This window comes from Marmota marmota, unplaced genomic scaffold, assembly GCF_001458135.2.
Source record: "Marmota marmota marmota unplaced genomic scaffold, marMar, whole genome shotgun sequence".
Taxonomy (NCBI): Eukaryota; Metazoa; Chordata; class Mammalia; order Rodentia; family Sciuridae; genus Marmota; species Marmota marmota.
In genome coordinates, this window is record NW_026000169.1 from 7,020,677 (window position 1) to 7,046,155 (window position 25,479).

A 25,479-nucleotide genomic window follows, 5' to 3' on the forward strand; every position below is an offset into this window, starting at 1 on the left:
GGCGGCTAGGTGGGGCGGCTGCAGGTAGAGGAGCCGTGTGTGCGTGGGGGGGCGCTGCCGGGAGTTCGCTCGAGTCTCTGGGCGCCTCTTTCTCCTCAGCCTTTCATCACCACTTGGAGACGGCGCCCTCTTTCTGCGCCCTCTCTCCCATCCCAACCTGGACGCTCCCCGCGCCCCTAGGATGGCCGACTCCCCTCTCCCTGAAACCTGGAATCCGAGTTTTCCCTCTGCGCCTACTCCTAACTCCCGCCGCCCCAGCAGCCTTTAGGAAGTGGTTGCCCACCCCCAGCCCTGCAGCCCGGACCCTGTCGCTTGGCCGCCACATCCTCGTCGTGTTCCCGGGAGAGCTGCCTCCTACCGTGCAGCTTCCTTGTCTTAGGTGGGACTTGTGGGAGGTAGGTGGCTGATGGAGGAGGAGAAGAGTTCGGGGGTGCTGCCATCCTCTCAGTGACAGGGAACAGCTCGGGGAAACGCTTGGCGCGTTCTTTCCTGCCACTAGGGGAGCAGCCGGAGCCCGAGGAGGCGTTCTCAGCCACAGTCGCCGGCGATCCAGATCCAAAGTCCTCGCAGCTGCACGGAGGTTTCACAGACCTCCTGGAGGCGGTGGGCGAGCCAGGGGTGGCCCCCGTGTGGGCATTTGGGCCCCCAGTGGCAGGGTGTCGGCGGGGAAACCAGTTTCCCAGGTGGCTTTGGTAGTTTGCTTGAACGCTAAACGTGAGTTGAGCTGGAGAAGGGCTTTTTGCAATTTCAATGCGGGTCTGGCTTTCTTTTGCCATTCTTTGTTTACATTCGTGGAACTTGTTGGTCTGAAATAAAACATGTGTTCTTCTGGTGATTGGAAAGGCCTGAGAACTGCTGGGGTCGAAGGTGAGGCCGGTTTTAGCAGACCTTCAGAACTGCCCTCCTAGGTACTTTGTCTAACTCTGAGATTCTGTGAATCCCTTAAAGTTGCCAGGATGTCTAACAAACCTGCCTTTCCTATTAAACGCTTAATGAAGTGACTAATGTGTTCAAATTTGCAAAAAGGTGGAGGAGGAGGAAAGGGAAAGCTGGTGTAGCAAGCATGATGAGGTTACATTTTTAGGGCATTTCTGACTAATACACCATCATATTTTTTAATTCCCCTGTGCAGTCAGTCTTTGGCTTCGGTGTTTTGCATGCGTATTCAACTATGATGGTCTCATTGCTTGTATGGATAGTAACAAATGTACTTGATTAAAGCCTATTAGATAATAAAAATATATTTAGCTTGATCATCCGTTGGAATTATTCATGGTTATTTTGGTTATGTGTATCAAATATGTTTCCTAATCACCTCCACAGATTTGATAACATTTGACCACAGAATTTTTTTTTCTCTTATGTGATTTCTCATTAATGTTTTTCTGGTTTGGTTTACTTTGCTTGGACTCTGAATTTTGTGCCCACATTAATGGATTATTTCCGGGAGGTAGTAGTGATTAAATCCAAACCACTTGTCCTTATATGTAATATGTTCTCAGGAACCATTCTCAAGTTTATTACTTGAAACTTCACATCTGTTAAAGTCAAATATATAGAAATACAACCATAGAAGTATTCAGTATCAGATTTTTTCCCACTAATTAATTACTTAGAAAGTTATTCCTTCTCATCATTGACATTTCCTAGATGAATTCATTTATGTGGTGGAAAAATAGGGTCTTAAGTATACACATTACACCTAAAAGAGGCAGGCATTGCCTGTTACGCAGAGTTTTGTTTTTTTACTAACCATTGATGGGTATTTTACCTAGGATTGGAAGGTTTCTTTTTGCTTATTTGGGTGCCAGAAGGCTTCTTTCTACCCTGATTATTAAGAGATATAAAATCATATTAGATAATCTCTAACATTGCTTCTAAATTTCTGGTGGCTTTAAACTTGAATTGTCATCTTCCCCAAAGTGACATTATATTTGCTTTTAATTTTATTGCCAGTTCAACACTTATTTTTTAGTTGTAAACCTACTGAAATGAAAATAGCTATAATCATGATAGAGAATAATTTAAATAGATTAAAACTTATTGTGGTAACCCACTGAAGTAATACTGATTATAATTATATGTTTTTTAGATTTGCCTACTGGCTGGGAGGAAGCATATACTTTTGAAGGTGCAAGATACTATATAAAGTGAGTTTTTGTTAACTTTAATTTTTTTCTTTGGTAATTCAAATGTTGTGATTAATCTTCAGTTGAGTGGTTGTATGTCCAGATATGATCATGATTTTTTAGGTTTATAATACGTACCTTGTTTTATATAGTGTTGAAAATTTGAGAGGAAAAAAAAAAGGCACTCATGGTTTTCTTATGTTATTTATCTGCAAATTCACTGATTCATTGTCTTGAAAATTAGATCATTTATGGCCACAATTAAATTTTTTTTGTTGCTTCTGTACATATTTCTGGATGATAAAGCATTGTAGTCTTGTCTTTACCTGAGTGATACTTAAAAGTTTTGGTCCTTGATTGTCTGCAAAGAGATACCAAACAAACAGCAAAAATCTCTTTGAGTTATGTTGCCATCTTTTTTTTTTTTTTTTTTTTTAATAAACGTGTTCATGTATATTTTGGCCAGAATTGTTAATAAGTAGCTAAAGCAATGTAAAGTGAGGTACAATCTGATGAAGAATGACAAGGTGGAAAGTAAAAACAAATAGCAGTAAATACTGAATATTCCACAAACAAATGTTGGAGCAGTTTCTGATTTTGCTTCAGGTAATTTAAATGTGTCCAAGTCGTTGTGTTTTACTAACATATTTATGTATGAGTAAAAGGCTTTCAATAAAGCTTGAGAGCAAATATGATTAGTCAGTCCCAACCTTAAACAAGTTCTATGGAATATTGAACTAATTTTTCTTCAAATTTATCTTGGACAGATAAAATGGTAAAGTTCAACATTATATAGGAAAATTTTAATCATTCAAGGGAAAATAAAGATCGTTTTGTCTTTGTTCTAAATTAGAAACTTTAAGAAATTTTTTGGTAATTTTGGCTTAAGGAGCTGAGTTTTAAAACAAGCTTAAACACAAGATTTGGTGGAGATTTTGGTAGTTTATTAGTAACAGATACCTAGCTAAAGGTGCATTTGTTTCATTGGTCCCAGTAAGTTATTTTACCATTGACATTTTTAAGATCAGGCCTTATTTCTACTAAGTTACAATTGTATGGTTCTTCAAGTTTTTTTGAAGAATATTTATAAAAAAGATCAAGGGATATTTATAGGTATTGGGAATGCTTGGTTTTGAACATAGAAATAGGGAAAGCAGAAGTGAGATACAGGAATAAAGTATTTTCATGGTGTGGTCCTTATATGGATATTTTCTGTTAAATTTTTATTTGAAGATTATGCTATACAATGTTAAATAACTGAAAAAAATGAAGACTTGAGTAAAGTGCAGTCTAGTGGTTGTTTTTCTAGTGATTGTCTTCATCCTGAATTAAAGTGGGTTTGTATTTCCATGAAAGGAGATGTTTCCCCCTTTTTTTGGATATAGTGATATTCTGAAGAAAAGACAGTTTTTTGATTTTCATTTTTTCAATATAATTTTGACTACTGTATATTAAGCTTAGCTGATCTTATAAGAGTGGAGGTAACACTTCCAATTCTCAATATTTTAATTTCTGTGAGTATGCATTCTTGAATAATTTTTTTTGGCAGTAAAAATGTTATTTTGTGTAGGATGAATAGGTATTTTTTCTAGATGTTGATGGTCTTTAATTTTATTCATTTATTTATTTATATGTGGTGTTGAGAATGGAACCCAATGCCTCACACATGCTAGGCAAGCCCTCTACCACTAAGCCACAACCCCAGCCGCTGAATAGGTATTCTTTAATTGAGGTGTTATTAGTATATTAATATGTAATTAGGAGATATATTAATATATTAATATAGTTGAGATGTTATTAATATTAATAGGTATTCTAATGAGGTGTTTGAAAGATTTGAGTTTTTTTGTTTTACTAGCTATTTTGATTAGATTTTCTTTTATTTTAACTTAAACAAATTAGGATCTCACTTGAGTACCAAGCCTAAGTAAGTTGTTCAGGAAAATTAGGACAGAATTAAGAAAGCAATAATGATTTTACTTTAAAGACATTTTTTAAATTAGTGGATTTTAATCATCTGATATTAATAGCCAATAATTGTATACAAAAATAGTTAGCAACACATTTGTATTATGAGAGGAATAAACTTCTTTTAAGTAAACTACCATTTACAAATACACGATTTACTAAATGTTGTGTGCTACTGCTTTGCCTTTCTGAGTTATGTCAGAAGACTAATTTTTTTTTTTAAAGATTAGTTAAATCTCCAATGTAGGCTATAATTTCCTAATTTTTTTTTCTTATACTATTATAACCAATTAGAGATGCTTTCTCATTCTAACATGGGGGCACTACTTTTATCTTAAACTTTACAGTTTACAGAATGTTTTCACTTACCAAGTTTGAATCTTAATTTAATTGTATAAGTAGTTAGGAGGATTATTGTTTTCATTGTTAGAACACACAATAAAAAACAGAAACATGCATTTGGAACTTAATATTCTAAAAAGACAGCACAATGAGAAACAGCAGGAACATGAACTATGTTTAGAATATTCAGAGTAGAAGAAAAGATAGTCACCTGAAGTAAGTGATTAATGTTGGATATTTTTTTAATTTGTTGTTTCTTAGATGAACAAAAAGGTTTTTTGTTTTTTTAGATATTTATTTCGTTGTAGATGTTTATGTGGTGTTGAGGATTTAACCCAGTGCCTCACACATATGAGGCAAGCACTTTACCACTAACCTATAGCCTTAGCCCCCCCAAAGAGGTTATTGATCAAATTATAAGAAAAGGATGTGATAGAGAGAGCAGGTTGGTCTTGGTTCACATGGAAAGATAAAAAGCCAGTAAAAGGCACATTGGCTCTCTGGTTGTTTCTAATCCTGTGTTCTAGAAGAGAGACTTCCATTGCGTAGGGAGACCTGAAGTTGGGTTGTTTCTTAAGTGTGAAGTGTATTGAACTCTAAAATTGTTCCTCTCCTAGAAGAAAAAAAAAAAAAAGGTGGTTGTTCAGAAGGTCACATTGATAAACCCTTTTTATCTTTGGAGAATATTTTGATATTGGCAATTGCATTTCCATAGGAGTCAAGGAAAAGAAGGCTTTGGAATGGAGAAGTCAAAAGGGAAGCTGCAGTCATGACCTTAATGACTTGAAAGTTCAGTTTTCACATCTTTAAATTAGGCTAACTGAAAAAAGCAATTTCTAAATTCTATCCCATTTATAAATTTCTTTGAAATATATTCTGTTCTGGGAATTTACAATATACTAGAAAATAATGAACTCGAGATATCAAGAAGAGATGATATGGGAAATGGAAAGCTACTTATCTTTCTTATGCTGCTTAACTGTTTCATCTTCTCTCTTTAAGCTTTGGTAGATAACTACAGATACATATGAAGTATGTAGTGCCAGAATTTTGGGTAACTTCTGTTGCTGCTTTTTGTGCTTACAATTCCTTGTAAAGTGTTTGTATCAGGGTATCTTCCTGCAGAGCTTCATGGAACAGGTAATAGGGCTAATGTCAACAAAGGACCTGATCAGAGTAAGATTTGTATAGATTATATGGGAATCAGTTTACTTTATACACTTTAAAAAATTGGTTCTTTAAGTTCACAGGTAACAGGATATATGATATAGAAAATATATTTACTTTGCATTTATTTGGCAAAACAAATAATATAGATAAAGTAATTCTTTATCTTAAAGCTAAGTATTTAATTATAATACTTTGATTTTTTATAAAAATGCTGATTTTTCAATGTACACTAAGCCAGCCTCTAAGTTATTTTATTAGGTATGTATGTAAATACATACACAAAGAGTTCTAGTTTAATCATTGGGTTTCTCTATAGCTTTTTAAAACTTAAATTCATACTAGTTCAGGAAAACTAGTGAAAATTATCATTGAATTTTGTAGCTAATTAAGTATAGCTTTAAATATTGCATATTCTTAGTAGAATTCAAGGAATAACCCATTAAGTATGGAAGTTGTCTTTTTACATTAGAAAGTTATAAAGCTTTCTGCTTTACAATTTAAAAGTGTTACTTAAAGACTCTAAAGACACATCCTGGTAGCTTAAAATGCATGTGTCCTTAACTGTTCTTTTGTGCTTCACAGCTTTCCAGTGGTTACAGCACCCAGTAAATCCTAAAACAATGCTCTCTGAATAGTGAGGAACTTTGTTTTGATTATTTAAAGGTTATTTTCTTATGTGGCAGGATTGAAGATCAGAACAATAATTGCACAGTGGTACGTGAAATTTGTGAGGTTATGTTTTTATACTAATTATTTCTAAACTTAATTTAAGTCCTGAAAAGTGAACTTTTTCTTAGATATACAAATATAACAGTATTTAATTTTGACTAATGAGATTTCTTTGATGGCTGAAACCTAGTGTGTACTAAGAATTCCAAAATGGTGGTTCCATTCTGAGTTTTCTGAGGAATCTCTACTGTTTTCCAGAGTAGTTGCACTAATTTGCATTCCCACCTGCAATGTATGAGTGTACCTTTTCCCCTAACATCCTTGCCAACATTTATTGTTGCCTGTATTCTTGGTAATTACCATTCTGACTGGAGTGAGATGAAATCTTAGAGTAGTTTTGATTTACATTTCTCTAATTGCCAGAGTTGTTGAACATTTTTTCATTTATTTGTTGATCGGTTTTGTTTCTTCTGTGAAGTCTCTGTTCAGTTCCTTGGCCCATTTATTGACTGTTATTTGTTTTTTTTGGTGTTAAGTTTTTTGTGTTCTTTATGTATCCTAGAGGTTAATGCTTTTATGGAGATTCCTTAGAAAACTTGGAATAGAACCATTTGACCCAGCTATCCCACCCACTCCTTGGTTTATACCCAGAGGAGTTAAAATCGTACTGCAGTGATGTGGCCATATCATTGTTTATAGCAGCTTAATTCACAATGGCTAAACTGTGGAATCAAACTAGGTGCCCTTCAATAAATGAATGGATGAAGAAAACATGATTTTATGTATATATAAAATATATATATTAACAGTTCATGGACATGATGTTTCTTTTTCATACTCATGACAAAAGAGTTTTGGATTATAATATATAATCCATTACATGTATTAAGCATTTTGTGCTAATTTATAAGCACATAGCTATGAACAATGAATTATGAACAACCTTCAAGATATTTGTAACATACAGAAAAACATTCAGGGTATTAAAAAGGGGAGATGATGTAGGGAACGTGACTGATTTAGTGCTAGCACTTCAGCATAGTGAAGTGCTTCACTACAGCACTTCATCACTGTCTTGTTATTTTTGTGTGTGTGTGTGATGAAACCAAAACTTAGAGGTTAAGCATCTATATATTATAGATCATTAAAAAAATATATTTTTTTAATGGAATATTACTCAGCTTTAAAGAAGAATGAAATTATGGCATTTGCCAGTAAATGGATGGAGTTGAAGAATATCATGCTGAACAAAATAAGCCAATCCTCAAAAAACCAAAGGCTGAATGTTTTCTCTGTTATGTGGATGCTAATTCACAATAAGACGTGGGGTGCTAGGGAAGAATAGAGTTATTTTAGGTTAGGTAGAAGAGAGTGAGGGAGGGGAAGGGGTAGGAAGGATAGGAGAATGAAACAGACATTATTACCTTATCCACATATATGACTGATATGATTCTACAACATGTCATCAGAAAAATGAGAAATTATACCCCATATATGTATGGTATATCAAAATGCATAAATGCATTCTGCTGTCATGTATAACTAATTAAAACCATGAAAAAATTGCTTAAAAAAGAACTCCAAAATACCTATGATGATGGAATAGTCACTTAAGGTTGTTAGAGAGGAAAAAATTTCTGTTTGTTCATAGGTTGTCACATTTTGTTGGGGGGGACAGTAGATACCAGGTATTGAACACAGGGCCCTTAACCACTGAGCAACATCCCCAGTCTTTTTTCATTTTTTTATTTTGAGACAGGGTCTCACTAAATTGTTTAGAGCCTTGCTAAGTTGCTGAGTCTGGCTTTTTACTGGGGATCCTCCTACTTCAGCTTCTCAAGCTTCTGAGATTACAGGTGTGCACTACCACACCCAGCTAATTTTGATTATGAATGAAACATACATAAGTACCATAAGAACATTAGAATATACTGTATATCTGATATTTAAAATTGTTTTGTCATTTAGTACTATTATGATCAGATTTTGATTACTAGAGCAATAAAATAATTTTTAATAGGGGCTGGGGATGTGGCTCAAGAAGTAAGTCACTCGCATGGCATGCGTGGGGCGCTGGGTTCGATCCTCAGCACCACATAAAAATAAAATAAAGATGTTGTGTCCACCGAAAACTGAAAAATAAATATTAAAAAATTCTCTCTCTCTTTTCTCTCTCATTAAAAAAAAATAATTTTTAACAGTTCACGGACATGATGTTTCTTTTTCATATTCATGGCAAAAGAGTTTTGGATTATAATATATAATCCATTACATGTATTAAGCATTTTGTGCTAATTTATAAGCACATAGCTATGAACAATGAATTATGAATAACCTTCAGGATATTTGTAACATACAGAAAAACATTCAGGGTATTGATGAAAAAAGGGGAGATGATGTAGGGAACGTGACTGATTTAGTGCTAGCACTTCAGCATAGTGAAGTGCCTCACTACAGCACTTCATCACTGTCTTGTTATGTTATTTTGTGTGTGTGTGTGATGAAACCAAAGCTTAGAGGTTAAGCACCTATATATTATAGATCATAAAGCTTTAATTATTAGTCACTAGCATTCAAATTAATATATCTAAGCTAAAATCCCTCTATATTTAAAACTACAGGGTAATATAAGTATATCCTGTGATATATATCCCTCAGTAAGTTGGTTGCTAGGGAGGCTAGTGGTGTATTATTTCATACAAGTACAGTGTTGAGTATACCAATCCAGAAATGAAAACTTCTTTAATCCCCCAGAACCTGTTGGCTGGTATCAACAGAGTGTTGTGATTTGGTAACTCCTTTCTGTTCACTAATAAATACCATGTGTTGTTATAGGAGCTTGGGAATATAAAGGGGATACCCACCCAGCAAGTACCCTGCCTTCCTGCTGGAGCCTATAGAAATATGGGCATTAAGACAAAAAGTGGAACAAACAAGTAACTTAAAAATGATGTCTTTGTAAACAAAGTATAATGTGTTATGCCAGATTATGAAAGTTTTCCATAAATCACCATTACAGTGGAAAGATGCATTTAAAATTTCAAGGTTTTGGTGCCATTTCTTGTCATGGTGAACTTCATTATAGAATTACATTCCCCTTCTTTTAACTCCAGGACCACTGGTCAGGTCCAGTTCTGCTCAATATCCTAAACTTATAGTTTCTGTGATAGAGCTTAGTACATGGCATCTAGTCTGCCTCTAAATAAGTGTGTCCAGTTCTGCTCAATATCCTAAACTTATAGTTTCTGTGATAGAGCTTAGTACATGGCATCTAGTCTGCCTCTAAATAAGTGTATCTGTGACAGTGGTTCAGGCTTTTACTCTTTTAAGGAGTTGATCAAGATAGAACAAGAGGGTCTGGGGCTGTAGCTCAGTGGCAGAGCACTAGGCTAGCATGTGTGAGGCACTGGGTTCGATCCTCAGCACCACATAAAAATAAATAAATTAAATAAAGACATTGTGTCCATATACAACTAAAACTAAACAACAACAACAACAACAACAAAAAAAAAGATAGAACAAGAGCATTCTCCATAACTCAAATGTTGTTGGAATTTGGGAACACTTTCTGAATTTCCCACGTAACCTTCCCCTCTTCCCAACCTGGATAGACTCCTGTCTTTCTTTTTCTCAGAGTTGTATGTTTAGGAAGGGTGGGAAGTGAAGAATAGAAAAGACAGAAGAGTTGAAGAGTTGGAGACCACCTGATATATAAATATCCCTGTATACCCACCTCTTTCAATCCTATAAAAGATAAGGAATTTCTTAGTATTTGTTAACAAATCCACTTCTTCCATGACCTGCCCTTCTGGTAGTTAATGTAGCAAATGCAGGAATGATAGGCAGTTAGGCATGCTATTTGGAGACATGTTTGGGCTTCAAAAATTAGGCAGGGATATTTTATTTCCTTCTAGGCATGCATTACAGTTTTTTGTTGTCTTTATATAGCATTAATTACATAAGGGAAGGTTTTTAGGGAGATTTTAATATAGGCAGCATGGATTAGATGGGCAAACCTAGAATCTTAAAGTGACAACTGAGTCTGTTGCCATAATGTGAGCCTTTGTTGCTTGAACCAAGTTAGCAAAAGCAGGAATGTAAAGGAAGGAGGCCATTGATCAAAGATTAAAGAGGAGTTGGCAGGCTTTAGGAGTCTTGCTGATCAAGGAGGTTGACAGAAAAAGAGGTCAGAAAGTACCCAAAGCAGGAATGGAGGAACTTTAGATAGGGCAAAGGGGAGGAAGGAAAAAGGAGGGGGGGAAAGGGGTAGGAATGATGGTGGAATGAGTTAGACATCATTACCCCAAGTACATGTATAAAGACACGAATGGTGTGAAAATACTTTGTGTACAATCAGTGACTTGGGAAATTGTGCTCTATATGTGTAATATGAAATGAATTGCATTTGCCATCATGTATAACAAGTTAGAATAATAAATAATTAAAAAAAAAAAAAAGCTACCCAAAGCCTTTGTGTCTCATTGGCTACAAGAATGATAGTACCCTTGACCAGAAAAGGGAGTGGTTGGTTGGTGCAGGGAGGAACTCTTGGATGGACATTTTAATGGTGGTTTTGGTTTTTGAGCTGCTTACCTTGAGAAGACATAGTATTATTTTAGATGCCTAATATCTGGATTTCACAAAGGATTTCCAAGATTATCTTCTGTGTGTCTCACAAACAAGCAAACACAACTCAACTTCCCCCTCCTCCAAAATCATATCTCAGCTACCTAAGTGACCATCTGCTTATATAGAGATCCAACCTGAAAATTACATATTCACTTAAGTAATTATTCATTTACAAACTACTAAGTATTTGCTGTTTACCTAGTGCTTTAGGCTTTATCAATTAGACATGGACCCCACTCTTTAGGTGCTTGTATTTTATTTAGTGGGAGGAATAGTAGTCAAATAATCACTCTAAATATAGAATGATAGACTGATAAATGCAATGAAGTATAAATAATGTTTTGAAGACATACGAGGCCTTGACCCTATATAAAGTGAGTGGGAAAGGCTGTCTCCTAAAAATGAGAAAGTTCTGAACTCCCATAGAGTGGGTTAGAATAAAACAAGGTAAAGTCATCTGGTATCTGTTCTTAGCTGGATACAACATGCCAATATTGGAAAGCCCCTGGAAATGTGTGATTAGATCAGAAGGCCTAATTTGCCATAGGAAGTTGGAAAGCAGAAGAGTAAGGAATTAGAGTTCTTCTGTTCTTCTCCTGTAATATAATGTACAGTGCTGAAGGCCAGGAAAAACAGTGAACCTGAAGATGTGTAAACTTCAGAGAAAAGAAATGATGGTAACAGTGATCTTCAAGGAAGCTTTTGGACTTATGTGTAGAGGGAATAGTGGAGATATGGATGGTTTAGACCTAGACCTGGGAGAATGAAGAGAAAGTGTTGAATTCTGAAGAAGAAAACATAAAAGCCAATTCTACCCTAGCTGTCCTGAGCAAGGGAAGTTATGGGAACCAATATAAGACAAGTGGCAGTAGAAACTGAGAGTGATAGAAATCTCCCCGTACTTTTATAGTAGGCCAGGGATTCTCTCTGTTGCTTTTGAAGTTACTGGCCTCTTCAGGAATAATTTCCAAACACTGTTAGTACTTACATGATGCTATCAAAGCTTGCTTGTTGTATATGGGGAGTAGTTTTCTTTTTATGCCCTTATTTCTTCCAGATGACTTAGATTCTTTACAAGTATTATTTTTCAAATAGTCATGGTCCAACCAGAGAGAGAGAGAATAAGGAGATCCCTGCTAAGAGCCATAGCCAAGTAGTAATGATGCATGGCATTTTTGGTTGAAAGGTGACTCCAGCAAGCCATTGAGATGATATGATTATGTTAAGATCTGCATTCAAATGGATATTAGACCCCTGCTGTCCACCTAGGCCTGCTACTTTGGAGCTCTAGTGGGATTCCCAAAGAGTTCCCATTGGTTGGGAAAGTGTGGTAGGAGGGAATTCCGGAGGAGGGATTTCCTGTTGGGGTAGTGTGTCTAGGGAAGAAAGCCGCTGTGTGTAGTTCAGCATATTTCCCAGGAGAGTGCTTGGCATTGGCGGGAGTTTCAGAAATAAAGTTTGTTCCTGCTTGAGTGGCTCATGATTTTGTGCCCAGCCAGACTGCGGCAGATCCCCTTGCCTAATTTTATGGTACAAAGAAATTATATAGGGAAAGTCACCTGTTAAATTTTGTAGAATTTTTTTCTCTTGAAAATTCAACCATTCTACTACATTTATTTTGAAAAAGCTATTCCATCACAGAATACAGATGGAATAGCTTTTTCAAATACAATACAGATGACTTGTTTTTGCGGTGGGGGGCATGTATTGGGAATTGAATCTAGGGGTGCTCTACCCTTGAGCGACAGCCCCAGTACTTAGAGCCATGCATCACTGTACCGGGCTGGCTTTTTAAAATTGTGTATATTTAAGTTGTACACATGATATCTTAATATATTTAGTGAAATACTTACTGCAATAAAGCACATTAACGTATCATTTCACAGATATTTTGTGTGTGTGTGTGTGTGTGTGTGTGTTATGTAAGGGCACCTCAAATCTACTCTATGTAAACTTCCAAAATACATTAAAATACTAATTATAGTCCTCATGCTGTATATTAAATTCCTAGACTTATTCATTTTATGTAACTGTGACTTTGGACGCTTTGATATACATCACCCCCCTTTCCACTTCTCCTTTTGTTTTTAGCTTCACATATAAGAAAAGTCTTGCAGTATTTTTCTATGTCTGGCTTATTTCACTTAGAAAAGTGCCCTCCATTTTCATCCATGTTGTTGTAAAATGCAGGATCTCTCTTTTTAAAGATCAAATAATATTCCATCACATTTTCTTTACCATTCATTGATTTTTTTTTTTTTAATTGCTGGGGATTTAACCTAGTTCCTTGTGTATGCGAGGCAAGCACTCTACCAACTGAGCTATATCCCTAGCCTCCATTCATTGATTTTTGAACACTTAGATTGTTTCAAATTTATTGGCTGTTGTCAGTAATGCTGCAGTAACAATGGGAGCAAAGATATCTTTACAAGGTACTGATTTTATTTCCTTTGGCTAGATCCCCTGCAGTGTAATTGCTGAATCATATGACCATTCTTTAGTTTTTTAATTTTTGAGGAACCTGCGTACTGTTTTCCAGAATAGCTATACCAATTTATATTCCTACCAGTAATTGTATAAGGATTCCTTTTCTCACATCCTTGGCAGTACTTGTCTTTTTTTTAAATGAGTAAATACCAGAATAATTCCAAATCAAGTACTGAGTTTATGTTTAATGTGTGTACTTATTTTCCAACTTGTTTTATAATGTTCAGTATTTTTTCCTCGTTACAGAAGTATTCGTTTTATTGTAAAATTTGTTTTTATTTTGGAAAATACTGGAGAGTATAAAGGTGGAGAAAATAAAAGCACCCATAGTTCTGTTTTGCAGAAAATTTCGAGGTAGTTGCATATATATTTTTAAATATTAGGTTGTTACTGCTACTACTCTGTCAGATTCTGTTTTCACTAAAGTTATATTGTCTGTCTTCAAATATTTATTTATTTATTCATTAGAAGATTTTTAATAACTCTGTTCTGTCTTATGGATATATCATAGTTTAATCATTCTTCTACTTTTACATGGCTTTGTTATTGCCAACTTTTTGCTTTGAGAAAAAAGTATAGGGACTGGGGATATGGTTTAGTAGTAGTAGCGTGCCTGCCTTGCTTTCATGCATAAGGCCCTGGGTTTAATCCCCAATACTTAAAAAAAATTATATTAACATTTTTCTATCTTGTATGCATGTCTGCTTCCTAGAATTGGAATTGTTGGGGGAAAATATGAACTTTGTTTTTATTGTATTTTTTTCACAATGTTGGATATCAAACTCAGGGCCTCATGTACCTTAGACAATCACTAGCCTACTGGGCTATTTCCCCAGTCCAGGATATGAAATTTTTAAAAGGTTCATTCCTCAACATTTTGCAAAATTGCCTTTTAAATATTTGTGTGTATTTATGTTCTCACTTTCATTATATGAGAGTGTATGAAAGTGCCCCCCATTTTTTCCTACCTGTACTAAATGCTCTTGATTGGATAGATGAAATTTAGAAGTAACTGATGAAAAGTCTGTATGGATTGTTACTCATGATTCACATGGTTCAGAACATTGATAAATCTTTGAGCTATCTCTTGCTACATAAGTAATTACTCCATAACTTAAGTGACCCAAAACTATTTCTAATTTATCACTTTTGTTTAAGTTGACTAGGTTCAGGTGAGCTATTCTTCTGTTCTGCGTGTGGTATAGCTAAGATCAGTTCTTATAACTATATTCAGTTGGAACTTGGTTGAGGCTGAAACACCTCATGATCTGTCATCCCTCAGTCACCTATTGTTAGTTTCCTTATAGCATGACAGTTGACTTCCAAGAGGAAACATCCCAAGAGGAGAAACCTCAGCTACAAGTACTTATGAAACTTGTGCTTACATCATGCTTGCTCATGTCCTATTGGCCAAGACAAATCATGTGGCCAAGGCCAAAGTCAGAAGTGGAGAGAGGACTATAAAAGGGTGTGAATACCAAGAAATGTGGGTCATTGCATGGCAGATCGTTAAATGGACTCCTAGAGATGTTACATAAATTTCAAGTAGCATTGCATCTTTGATTGATTAACAACAACTATGTTTGAAGTGAAATATTCACAAAAATTTGGAGACAACTAAATCAATATGAAAACACGTTGTGATAAACTAGGTGTATGTATGCAAATGCCAGGTGAGGAGGTGGTTATACTGGTGTGTTTTTGATCCCTAATTCAGTATCTGTGCATTTTTATCATAAAACCACAAACCTGAAAAAAACAACTCATGAACTTGCATGAAAGCCCAAGTATTTTAAAAACATTTTGAGTATGGAATAAATGGAGTCTTAAAGCTTTTGTTCATCCTCATTTCACAAAGGGTGATAGAAGATCCCAATAGCCAGTATTTTATGCCAGATTAGTTTGTAAAATACCTGTGTTTACACCAGAACTGCCATTTCCCATTGCCGAATGAAAAAGCTATAGCAGAAGATTTTAGTATGTACATTAGTGATCAAGATATTAGTGCCCATGTGTCATATGTGTGGGTAGGTACATGTCTCACATAGGTGTATATTTACATGTATAAGACAGACACAGAAAGAGAGAGAGTGTGAGGGTATATATGTGTGTGTAATTTGAGGTGCTTAAACTTGATTGTCTTCTTGACCTTTGGATTAACTCTTGTTGGTTAAATAATTGCTGTCAGTGGCAATCTTTGAGTAAGAGTAGCCACTACCTTCTGCAATTCCAAGGGATACTCAAAAAAACAAAAATGTTCCTATTCCTCCTGTTTTAGCAGTGTAGAGTGGTCTTTCATGAGTTTGGCAGCTGCTCCATACTCTGCTTCACAAGAGGTTTTTGGCAGCTACTCCATACTCTGTTTTACAAAAGGTTCCAAGTATCAACAGTTTAGTGTCCATCATTCTTCTACCCTTTCTTTGTATTTATATACCCATACTTACATAAATATATTTTTTTAACAAAAATGGATCATCCTGTATGTATCATTCTCTTATTTTTTTTCTTTTGGTTTAATAAATAATCAGAGTTTTCATAATAGTAGAGATTAGAGATTAGCATCATTCTTCCAAAAGCTATAAAGTATGGTTTATTCACACATGCCCCATTATTAGACCTTTATTTTTTCTCTTATTATTTTCTCAATTTCTAAGAGTGGAGTGAATTTACTCATAAACTTCATAGTCATGCAAATATTTTTATAAAATATTTGTTATGCTGGGTTAGGCTATATATATATTATAGATTTTAATAAATATAGTAAAATCCTGCTGAATAGTGTAAAGTCTAACAAAACAACAAAAATGTTTTGTATAACTGTAAAATTAATAATTAATGAAAAGGAGTATTTTTTCAGTAAGTGTAAGGAGTCACAAAAAACCACAAAAGTCATAATATGACACATTGTGCAAAACTGATTATGTAATGGGTCAAAAGGCCCCAAATGATAACAGTATATTTACTTCCTAAATTCCTTTGGAAATTGGGGCTGGGTCTATTAATTGGAGCCATTTGCATCATGTTCAGATTAATTTATGGCTTTATTCTTTGTGGTTTACTTTTAGGCAACTCTCTTCAGCATTTTGAAATCATATCAGCAGTAATATAGGATCATCCTTCTCTTGCATCCTTGCTATCACTTGGTTTTACCATTCTTAAATTTTGACTAATCTGATGGGCGAAATTGTATCTTCTTGTGTAAATTTGCATGTTCCTGGTTCAAACCATTTAGCATTGTTTCCATTGTGTGTTGCCTGTTTGAATGAGTCTCTTCTGTCAGTTGTCTGTACCATATATGTTCTGTTTTTCTGTGAAGTCAGTTTTCTTAATGGTTAGTGTTATTTATTTAATTTTGGACATCAAGGCAGTGATCTTAGTAAAGATCTCCAAAATTTTTTGGTGTGTACCACTATAAGCAAAAAGTTTTTAGTACACACCCTTGTTATATATTTATACATTATATACAGTTATTGCTTGTAGTTTGTCTTTCATATTCATAAAAGTTATCTTTTCTTATTTTGTGATTTAAAAATAAGTGTAAATAGGAGTTCTGAAGATGTATATCTAATTAGGAAATCCTGACTTCAGAGTATAATATAATTTAGGTCTTTTTTGCAAAGAGGAATACGCTCTCTTTTGTGTGACCACAGGATTCATCTTCATAAGCCTGAGGGTACTGAGTGAAGTGGAAGGTAGTAGCTATGGGTCAGATCTTACCACTCTTGCCTTTATTGGCCAGGTTACTGTGATAAACTGATTCCCTTATGTATCAGTTTCCTCTCATGTAAAATGGAAAGAATAATTCTTGTCTTGCTTATTTTATAGGCCTATGGTATTGTGAATTAATTTATATGAGCAGACTTTGAAAAACTGTAAAACATGGTGTAGATAAAGAAGTACATGGGTTTTCGTTCTACAGATTCATGATATTGGCTGTCTAAGAGAATATGCTTCAGTATCACTTAGGCTGGAAAACAACTCAAAATGCATGTCCTACTAAGAGTGGTTCAGAATGTCATCACATAAAGCCTTCATTTTGTGTAGATTTACAACTCATGAAGGTAGGAACTGTTACCATGTAGTCAATAAATGTTTGTTGATGATGGTCAGATAGACATTTTGTAATATACATATTTGTTTTTAACATGTTTTCTATTTTTAAAAGCCCCGTCATTTAGGAATTAGAAATCAGTTTCTTTGGAAAGTGCTCAGATGGTCGTACTAAGGAGAACTTTCTTTAAAGAATAAAGTAGCTTTTATCTAGGGCTGTTGATAAACAGCAGGATCTAGCTTGACTATATTCTCCAGGAGTAAAGAATTTGAAGCATTGTAACATTGGAGACACTTATGTAGGAAGCTAAGACTGAAATTCAAAAGAGCATACTGAAGTTTGTTTATAATATGGTATACCCAAGAGTGTCTAAGAAGGTAATTTTACATGTGGGTGTTTGTGGTATTTTATCATTTTTTTAAAATTAGCAACTTTAACTGAGTAAGTTATTATCAGTAAAGGGGCAAATGGGAGAAGAAAGGTAAAAGAACGGAACCCCTTATCATTAATAAAAGGAATAAGAAAATTGGTATTGTAAAATGTGTAAATATAGATGTGTGAAATATTTTAAATATATGAATTCTCAAGTTTTGCAAAGGTGCTGGAAATCCATGTGCTCCCAGGCGCACACCGTTGGCTGGCACAAGGCAGAGCATATGACCATTGATATCTTGAGTAGGCTGTGACTAAAAACTTCAGTGGTAGGTCAAGTAAGGCCACATTCCTTCTGAACCCTCTCAGCCCTCTCTCCTTCATTTGATTCTCAGAAAAACCCTACATAGTGGAATGCATGGCAGCCTTAGTTCAGTTCAAGTCAATAAAGTTTTTATGCTTTCTCAGACGGATGGGAAGGGGAGATAGCATGTATACCTACACCATGTCTCTTAAAAATTTAGCTCCTTAACTCTTGGAGGACATAGAAGATAGTGCAAAATAAATAAATAAATAGACAGATAGATAGATAGATAGATAGATAGATAGATGCAAATGAAATTCCTTTGTGAATTTAGAGAAACTAATTTCTCAGAACTCATCCCCACTGAGAAATATTTATTTCAGGGGGAAAAAAAAAGACAAGGAACTCAACTAATTTGTTTCTTATACAGAGGAGTTTTGGGTCCTTTTGATCACTTAGTTAATCTGGATTTTTACAATATCAAGTTAGCTCCCTCCTCAGTTATCTTATGATGTTTATTTAATCCAACTGCTGTTTCTGTCTCAACACATTTGCAAAAAATAAGCTCTAAATTGGAAACAAGCAATATTATTGGCAGGAGAAGGAAATCCTTTCACAGAGTTCTAAATCCTTACCGTATAGAAATTTCTGTCTAATCTGCTATTTAAACTCATTGCAGAAGTCTCTGAAATGAAAAATTTTTATAATTTTTTCTCCTTCATTTCCTCAAAAATAGATTATTAGAGTAGACTAAATGTATAGAATTATAATCTCGCTGTACCAGTTTTTGCTATATAACCATCCCAAAACCCAGTGACTTAAGACAGTAACTATGTATATATTATTACACACATTTCTGGGTTAGCTGGACAGTTCCTCTGGTCTCTGTTGGACCAGCTCTTGCCTGCAGTTAGCTGGTAGGTATGATGTTTGCTGATCTTGGCTGATCTAGGATGACCTTAAGAGTAATTGCCTCTTACCTGTGGTTTTAATTAGCCCACATTCAGATGTAGTCTGAACATATTAAATGAAAAATTCCAGAAATAAACAATTCACAGGTTTTAAATGACATGCTGTTCAGAGTAGTATGACGAAATCTTGTGTTATTCTATTCCATCCCACCCAGGACATGAATCATCTCCTTGTCCATCATATCTGTACTATATACACTACCTGCTGCCCATAGTCACTTATTGGTTTCTGGGTTATCATATCATCTGGTGGTATCATTGTGCTTGTATTCAAGTAACACTTATATATGTAATAGCGTAGCATTATGTCCTAATACCTACACCATTCACCTCATCACACAGGCGTTGTAGCATCTTACATCATTACAAGAGGGTAAGTATAGTAAGACTTTGGATTTTGTTTTATTTGTTTGTTTTTGTTTTTCTAGTGCTGGGGATCAAACTGATGACCTTAAGTATGTTGGACAAGCACTCTACCACTGAGTTTTACCCCCCTGCCCCTTAGTAAAGATATTTCGAGAGAGAGAGTAAGAGACTGCATTCTCAAACTTCTTTTATAGTATATGATTATAATTGTTTTCCTTTTTAAATTAATTTTTGTTAACCTTTACTGTGCTTGATTTGTAAATTAAACTTTATCATAGGGGTGTGTGTGTGTGTGTGTGTGTGTGTACGTACAGGAAAAATAATGCCAGCATACACAAGGTTCAGTACTACCTACCGGGGGTCTTGAATGTTCACTATGAATACAGGGGGGCGACTGTATCTCGGATGGTAGGATTGACTCAACTCTTTTTCCATGGTGTCTCATCCTCTAGGAGGCTAACCCAGACTTGCTCTCTGATGGAGAAAAGAAATTCAAGCAAATGAGCAGAAGCACTCTTGAGGCCTAGGCTCACAACTGGGGCAGTGTCACTTCTACCACTTTCTCTTGGCCAAAGGTAGTCATGAGGCCAGCTCAGATTCACGGACTGGAGACAGACTGTATTTTTTGATGGAAGAACTTTTCCAAACTCATATTGGAAAAGTTGTAGATTCAAGGAGGAAATGAAAATTGGGTCATTTTCTTTGTAATCCATATAGCATATGTTGAAAAGATTACTGAAACCATCTGAAGTTATGATTCCTCTATCTGAAATAATAGGGTTACACTAGGTCTCAGGGTCACAGGCACACCATTGATCATATACTCCTTTGATTATATAAAAGAATTAAGTGGACAAGTATAAAAACATTTTTTTTTTTTAACATACAGAATTCTTTTACTTATTTATTTATTTTTGTACTAGGGTTTGAATCCAGGGGTGCATAACCACCGAGCCACATTCCCAGTCCTTTTAAAATTTTTTTATTTTGAGATAGTCTCTCTAAATTGCTCAGGGCTTTATGAAATTGATGAGGCTGATTCTCCTGCCTCAGCCTCCCGAGCTGCTGGGATTATGGGTGTGTGCCACTGTGTCTGGCTAAAACAGATAATTCTTAACTCCTATAAAATAAGGATATTGATTGATTGATTTTTAGGCACATGTGGATTTTTTGTTTTTGTTTATTGGTGCTGGGGATTGAACCCAGAGGCACTTTATCACTGAGCTACATCTCCTATTTTATTTTATTTATTTCTGTATTTTATTTTGAGTCTCACTAAGTTGCTGAAGGCTTTGCTTAAGTTCTTTAGGCTCGTCTTGAATTTGTGATCCTCCTGACTCAGCCTTCCCAGTCACTGGGATTATAGGCAGGTGCCACTGCACTCAGCTATTTATTTATTTTTGATTGTGTTTAGTTGGTTTGAGATTGTGTCAGTTCGTTAAGGCCTAGAATGGGCCTGAGTACTTCTATTTTGGGGATGGAGAGGTGAGTTTCAGTTTGTTTCTGAGAAGGCTTTTAACCTCTCTGTTCTGGTGAAAATTTGTATGTGTTCAGTACAGACGAAACCGTTGAAGGACAAACTGCATAGTAAATGAATAAGACTTGAGGTGCTAGAGAGACTGAGGATTCTGAAATGGCAGAATGCCTCATTTACATGAATTCAGCTTACTGCTCAGTGTGAAGCAATTAAAGTTGGGATTTTAAGAACTTCCTAGAATCTCCCATACTTCTGTCTGCAGTTGGTTGAATCTGTGGATGTTGAACCCACAGATATGGAGGACTACCTGTATGCTTATTTAACAGCTTTGTTATTTGCACTGTAGTTTTTATTTTTATTTTTTATGTTTAGTTGTAAATGGACACAATATCTTTATTTTATGTATTATTTTTTATGTGGTGCTGGGGATCAAACCCAGTGCCTCATGCATGCTTGGCAAGTGCTCAACCTTAGCCGTGCACTGTAGTTTGAAAAAACTATTTTAAAGATCTTTTTTCATTAGAAATGACATTTTCTAACTGTAAACTATTTAAAGATATGAAATATTAATTATACATGCAAATACTAAAGGATAATGATTTAATTAATGTACGCAATGCTGTTTACTAAGTACTAAGTCAAATCTAAAATGCAATGGTCAGGATTTTCAGATTAATTCGTTTTTTGTTTTAAAAGTTTTTCGCATTGGTACTAACAATAGATATCTTAAATGTAAATATTTAATTTCTTATTTGTTGCTGTTAGTCATTTTGAAAGTTTAAAATGTGTGAGGAACCAGAGAAAAATTTCATAATCTTTAAATCACAAGTTGGCTAATAGGCAACAAAGAGGAAAAATAGTAGTGGAAGATTTACAAAGTCCCACTTAGAAATAATTTAAAGCATTTTACTATAAGTTCATAGATAGGAACTCTTGAAAAAGAAGAGTAATTAGTACCGGTTACTTCCTTGCTTTTAACCCTTTGGTCAGACTTTCTTTCAATGAGAGGAGCAAGACAAGTTAATCTACATAATTTAAACTATCTGCCTGTGCAATATAGGTCAGGTTTTTTTGTTTGTTTTTGATTTTTGTGGTGCTAGGGATCAAACCTATGTCCTTGCTGTATTAGTCAGCTTTTCATCATTGTGACAAAATATCTGAGAGAATCAATTTATAAGCCTCCCAGTTTGGGAGGTTTCATTGCTTTTGGGCCTGTGAGGCAAGGCAGCATATCATTGTGAGAAGTACAATGACTTTAAATCTTCCATAAAGCCCCCTCCCCCTTAAAGCTTATACCACATCCTAATGTGCCAAACTGAGGACCAAGTCTTAAACCCATAGGCTGAATTCTGAATCAAACAATATTTTTTACTATACTGCTTACATATGATGATAAGAATTTTTTTTTAAATGTTGGGTGTGTGTTTTATTTATTTCATTATGAAAATTTAATTATGTACCAAATGAATATAACATTTATCAGACATAAAAGAAAAATAAGATAAATAACCACTGATTATGATACTCACCTTAAAAATATAGAACATGTTTCTCTGTAGAAATTTCTCTAACAAAGGTAACTAGGAGTGTAATTGAAGTTGCAAGGTATGTGTATTTCACTTTTATTGAATAAATCTAAATTGTTTTTCAAGGTAGATTTACTAGTTGCATTTGTTTTGGTATTATGAGAGTCTGTGTTGTTCCATATGTTTGTCAGCACTTTATAGTGTCCAATTTTTGCATTTTTTTTGGCCAGTTTAGTGGATATTGATGTTTTCTTGTGATTTTAATTTGTATTTCCCAGATTAATGAAATAAATTGTCTTTTATAGAATATAATGAAATAAATTACTTATTATAATACATTATAAATTATTTCAGTTTTTATTCCTTCTGCTGTGAAGTGCTGCCTGTTTCTTTTTTGTCCATTTTTCTTGGTATCTTTTTTCCTACTGATTTTTATTTTATTAAAAAATATATTTTTTTCCTTTTTTTTGTGACAGAGTCTCGCAATGTTGTCCAAGCTGGTCTTGAACTCCTGGGCTCAGATGATTTTTCTGCTTTATCCCTACAAGTGCAGGGACTATACATGTGCCCCATCTCTACCTGACATTGTTTATTACCAGTGATATGTATGGCAAGTCTAGTGTACTGTTCCTTCACTTTATATAAGGGATATTTTGATGAACAGAGTTCTTAATTTTAATGTCATTACTTATCGGTAATATATTACTTATAATAATACAGTTATTATAATATATCATAAATCATAAAATATACTATAAGGTATAATAATAAGAAATATAAAATATTATAATATATTATAAATTGTTTCAGTTTTTATTCCTTTTCAATCCTGTATTTCTTAGTACTAACGGCTAGTGTCTCCATACAGTAATAAATAGAAGCAAATACAACTCTGACTTAAAAATACATGCTTTTTTCTAATTTTCACCAATGAGAATGATACTTGATGAAGATTTTTGGGAGGTAAAATTTTAAGGTTAATTTGGTAAGGACCTTTATTACACATGAATATTGAATTTTATCAGATATGTTCTGTGTTCATTGAGATTATTTTTTCTTACAATTTGCTGACTTGGTGAGTTACATAATTGCATCAAGGTATTTGTTAAAGCTAAGCTGACCCTGCATTGGTGAGGTAAACCAAAATTGGTCATGACATACCCTTTTTTTAATTAATTGTTTTTTGGGGGCTACTTGGGATTGAATTTAGGGACACTCAGCCACTGAGCCACATTTCCAACCCTATTTTGTATTTTATTTAGATACTGGGTCTCACTTGAGATAGAGTTGCTTAACCACTTGCTTTTGCTGAGGCTGGCTTTGAACTTGCCGTCTTCCTGCCTCAGGCTGGGATTACAGGTGTGTGCCACCACACTCAGCAAGGGTTCACTTTTGATGTTTTATGCTTAATGGATTTTTTTAAATTATTTTTTTTTAGTTGTAGGTGGACACAATACCTTAATACCTTTGTTTTATTGATTTATTTATATGTGGTGCTGAGGATTGAACCTGGGGCCTCACACATACAAGGCAAGCGCTCTACCACTGAGGCACAACCCAGTCCCTATGCTTAATGGATTTTGACAAATGTATAATTACATGTATCCATCATTCTAGTATGATACAAAATAATTTCACTGCCCTAAAAATCCTGTTTTTTACTCTGTTGGATTTTTATGATAGTAAGTGAAATTGCCCTATAATTTTCCTTCTTTGTACTGTTATTGTCTGGCTTTGATAACCCATTTTATTCTAGTCTCAGAAAATGAGTTGGGGGAGGGTTCTCTCTCGTTCTCTCCCCCAATCCCTGGTATGTGTGCTACGGAAGTGTTTGTGTGAGATTGGAATCAATTATTGATTACTGAAAAAGGTATATTATAATTTTGATTATTGTAGTGATTTTTCTATGAGAAGATCTGTTTATAAAAGAATTATGTTATTATGCATTTACACAACTGTTCTGTGAAGTGGAGAATATGTCATCAAAATGAATTCAACATTTTACAGTCAGGAGGGGATCTCTACCTCCAGTAACACTTGTGATTCTCTATTTTGTCTGATTTAATATATCAGCTTTATACATTTAGCACTAACCTAATATAACTTTTTCCACCCTTGTATTTTTTCATATTTTAAATCGATTTAAGTAATTGTACATATTATTTATGGGATACAATGTGATATTTTGAAACATACAGACAGTGAGCAATATTTAAGGTAATTAGCGTATCCATCATTTCAAACAGTTGATTCTTTGTGTTGGGACAAAGTCCTCTTTCCTCTTTTGAAATATACAGTGAATTATTATTAACCATAGTCACTCTGTGTGCTAAAGAACAGTAGAACTTACTCCTCTGTTTAACTATAATTTTGTACCTATTAACCAAACTCTCTCTGTTCCCCTCCCTTCCTACTCTTCTAGTCTCTGGTAAATACTATCTACACTTTTATTTCTTTAAGATCAATTTTCTAGTTTGCACATGACTGAAAAAATGGAGTATTTGTTTTTTGGTGCCTGGCTTATTATACTTGACATTATATCCTCCAGAATCATCCAATTTGCTGGAAAGAACAGGATTTCATTTTTTTTTTATAGCTTGAATAGTATTCTGTGGTATATGTTCTGTGTTTATATTTATTTGATCCATACATTCACTGATAAATGTTGACAATAAACTCGAGAGTGCAGATATCTCTTTAACATATTGATATCTTTTCCTGATTATAGGTGTGTACCACTAAATTGAGTTGATTTTTTTTTTAATATGATGAGAGGGCAATAGTTTTGTTCCTCTTATAGGTATTCAGCTTTTCCAGCACTATTTTTTTTATTATTGTTCAAAACATTACAATGTTCTTGACATATTTCATATGTTTGATTCAAGTGGGTTATGAACTCCCATTTTTACCCCGTATACAGATTGTAGAATCACATTGGTTACACATCCACGTTTATACATACTGCCATACTAGTGTCTGTTGTATTTTGCTGCCTTTCCTATCCCCTACTATCCCCCT

General features: G+C 34.7%; 1 protein-coding gene and 1 long non-coding RNA gene across 32 annotated transcripts in view; one reads left to right on the top strand and one right to left on the bottom strand.

Annotated features, from left to right (window-relative positions):
- Positions 1–558, bottom strand: part of LOC125611801 — a 23,073-nt gene extending 22,515 nt beyond the window's left edge. The window contains exon 1 of the long non-coding RNA XR_007342040.1: positions 359–558. This is a non-coding gene — a long non-coding RNA (uncharacterized LOC125611801). The remainder of the gene's footprint in view (positions 1–358) is intronic.
- Positions 37–25,479, top strand: part of Plekha5 (pleckstrin homology domain containing A5) — a 238,821-nt gene continuing 213,378 nt past the window's right edge. For 27 of the 31 annotated variants that reach the window (XM_048787240.1, XM_048787248.1, XM_048787237.1 and 24 more), the window contains exon 1: positions 2,093–2,150. The gene's annotated coding sequence lies outside the window, so the exon portion shown is untranslated. Of the gene's footprint in view, positions 396–693; positions 715–2,090; positions 2,151–25,479 lie in introns of those variants that run through there. The other 4 variants (XM_048787250.1, XM_048787266.1, XM_048787241.1 and 1 more) reach the window with 3 other exon arrangements.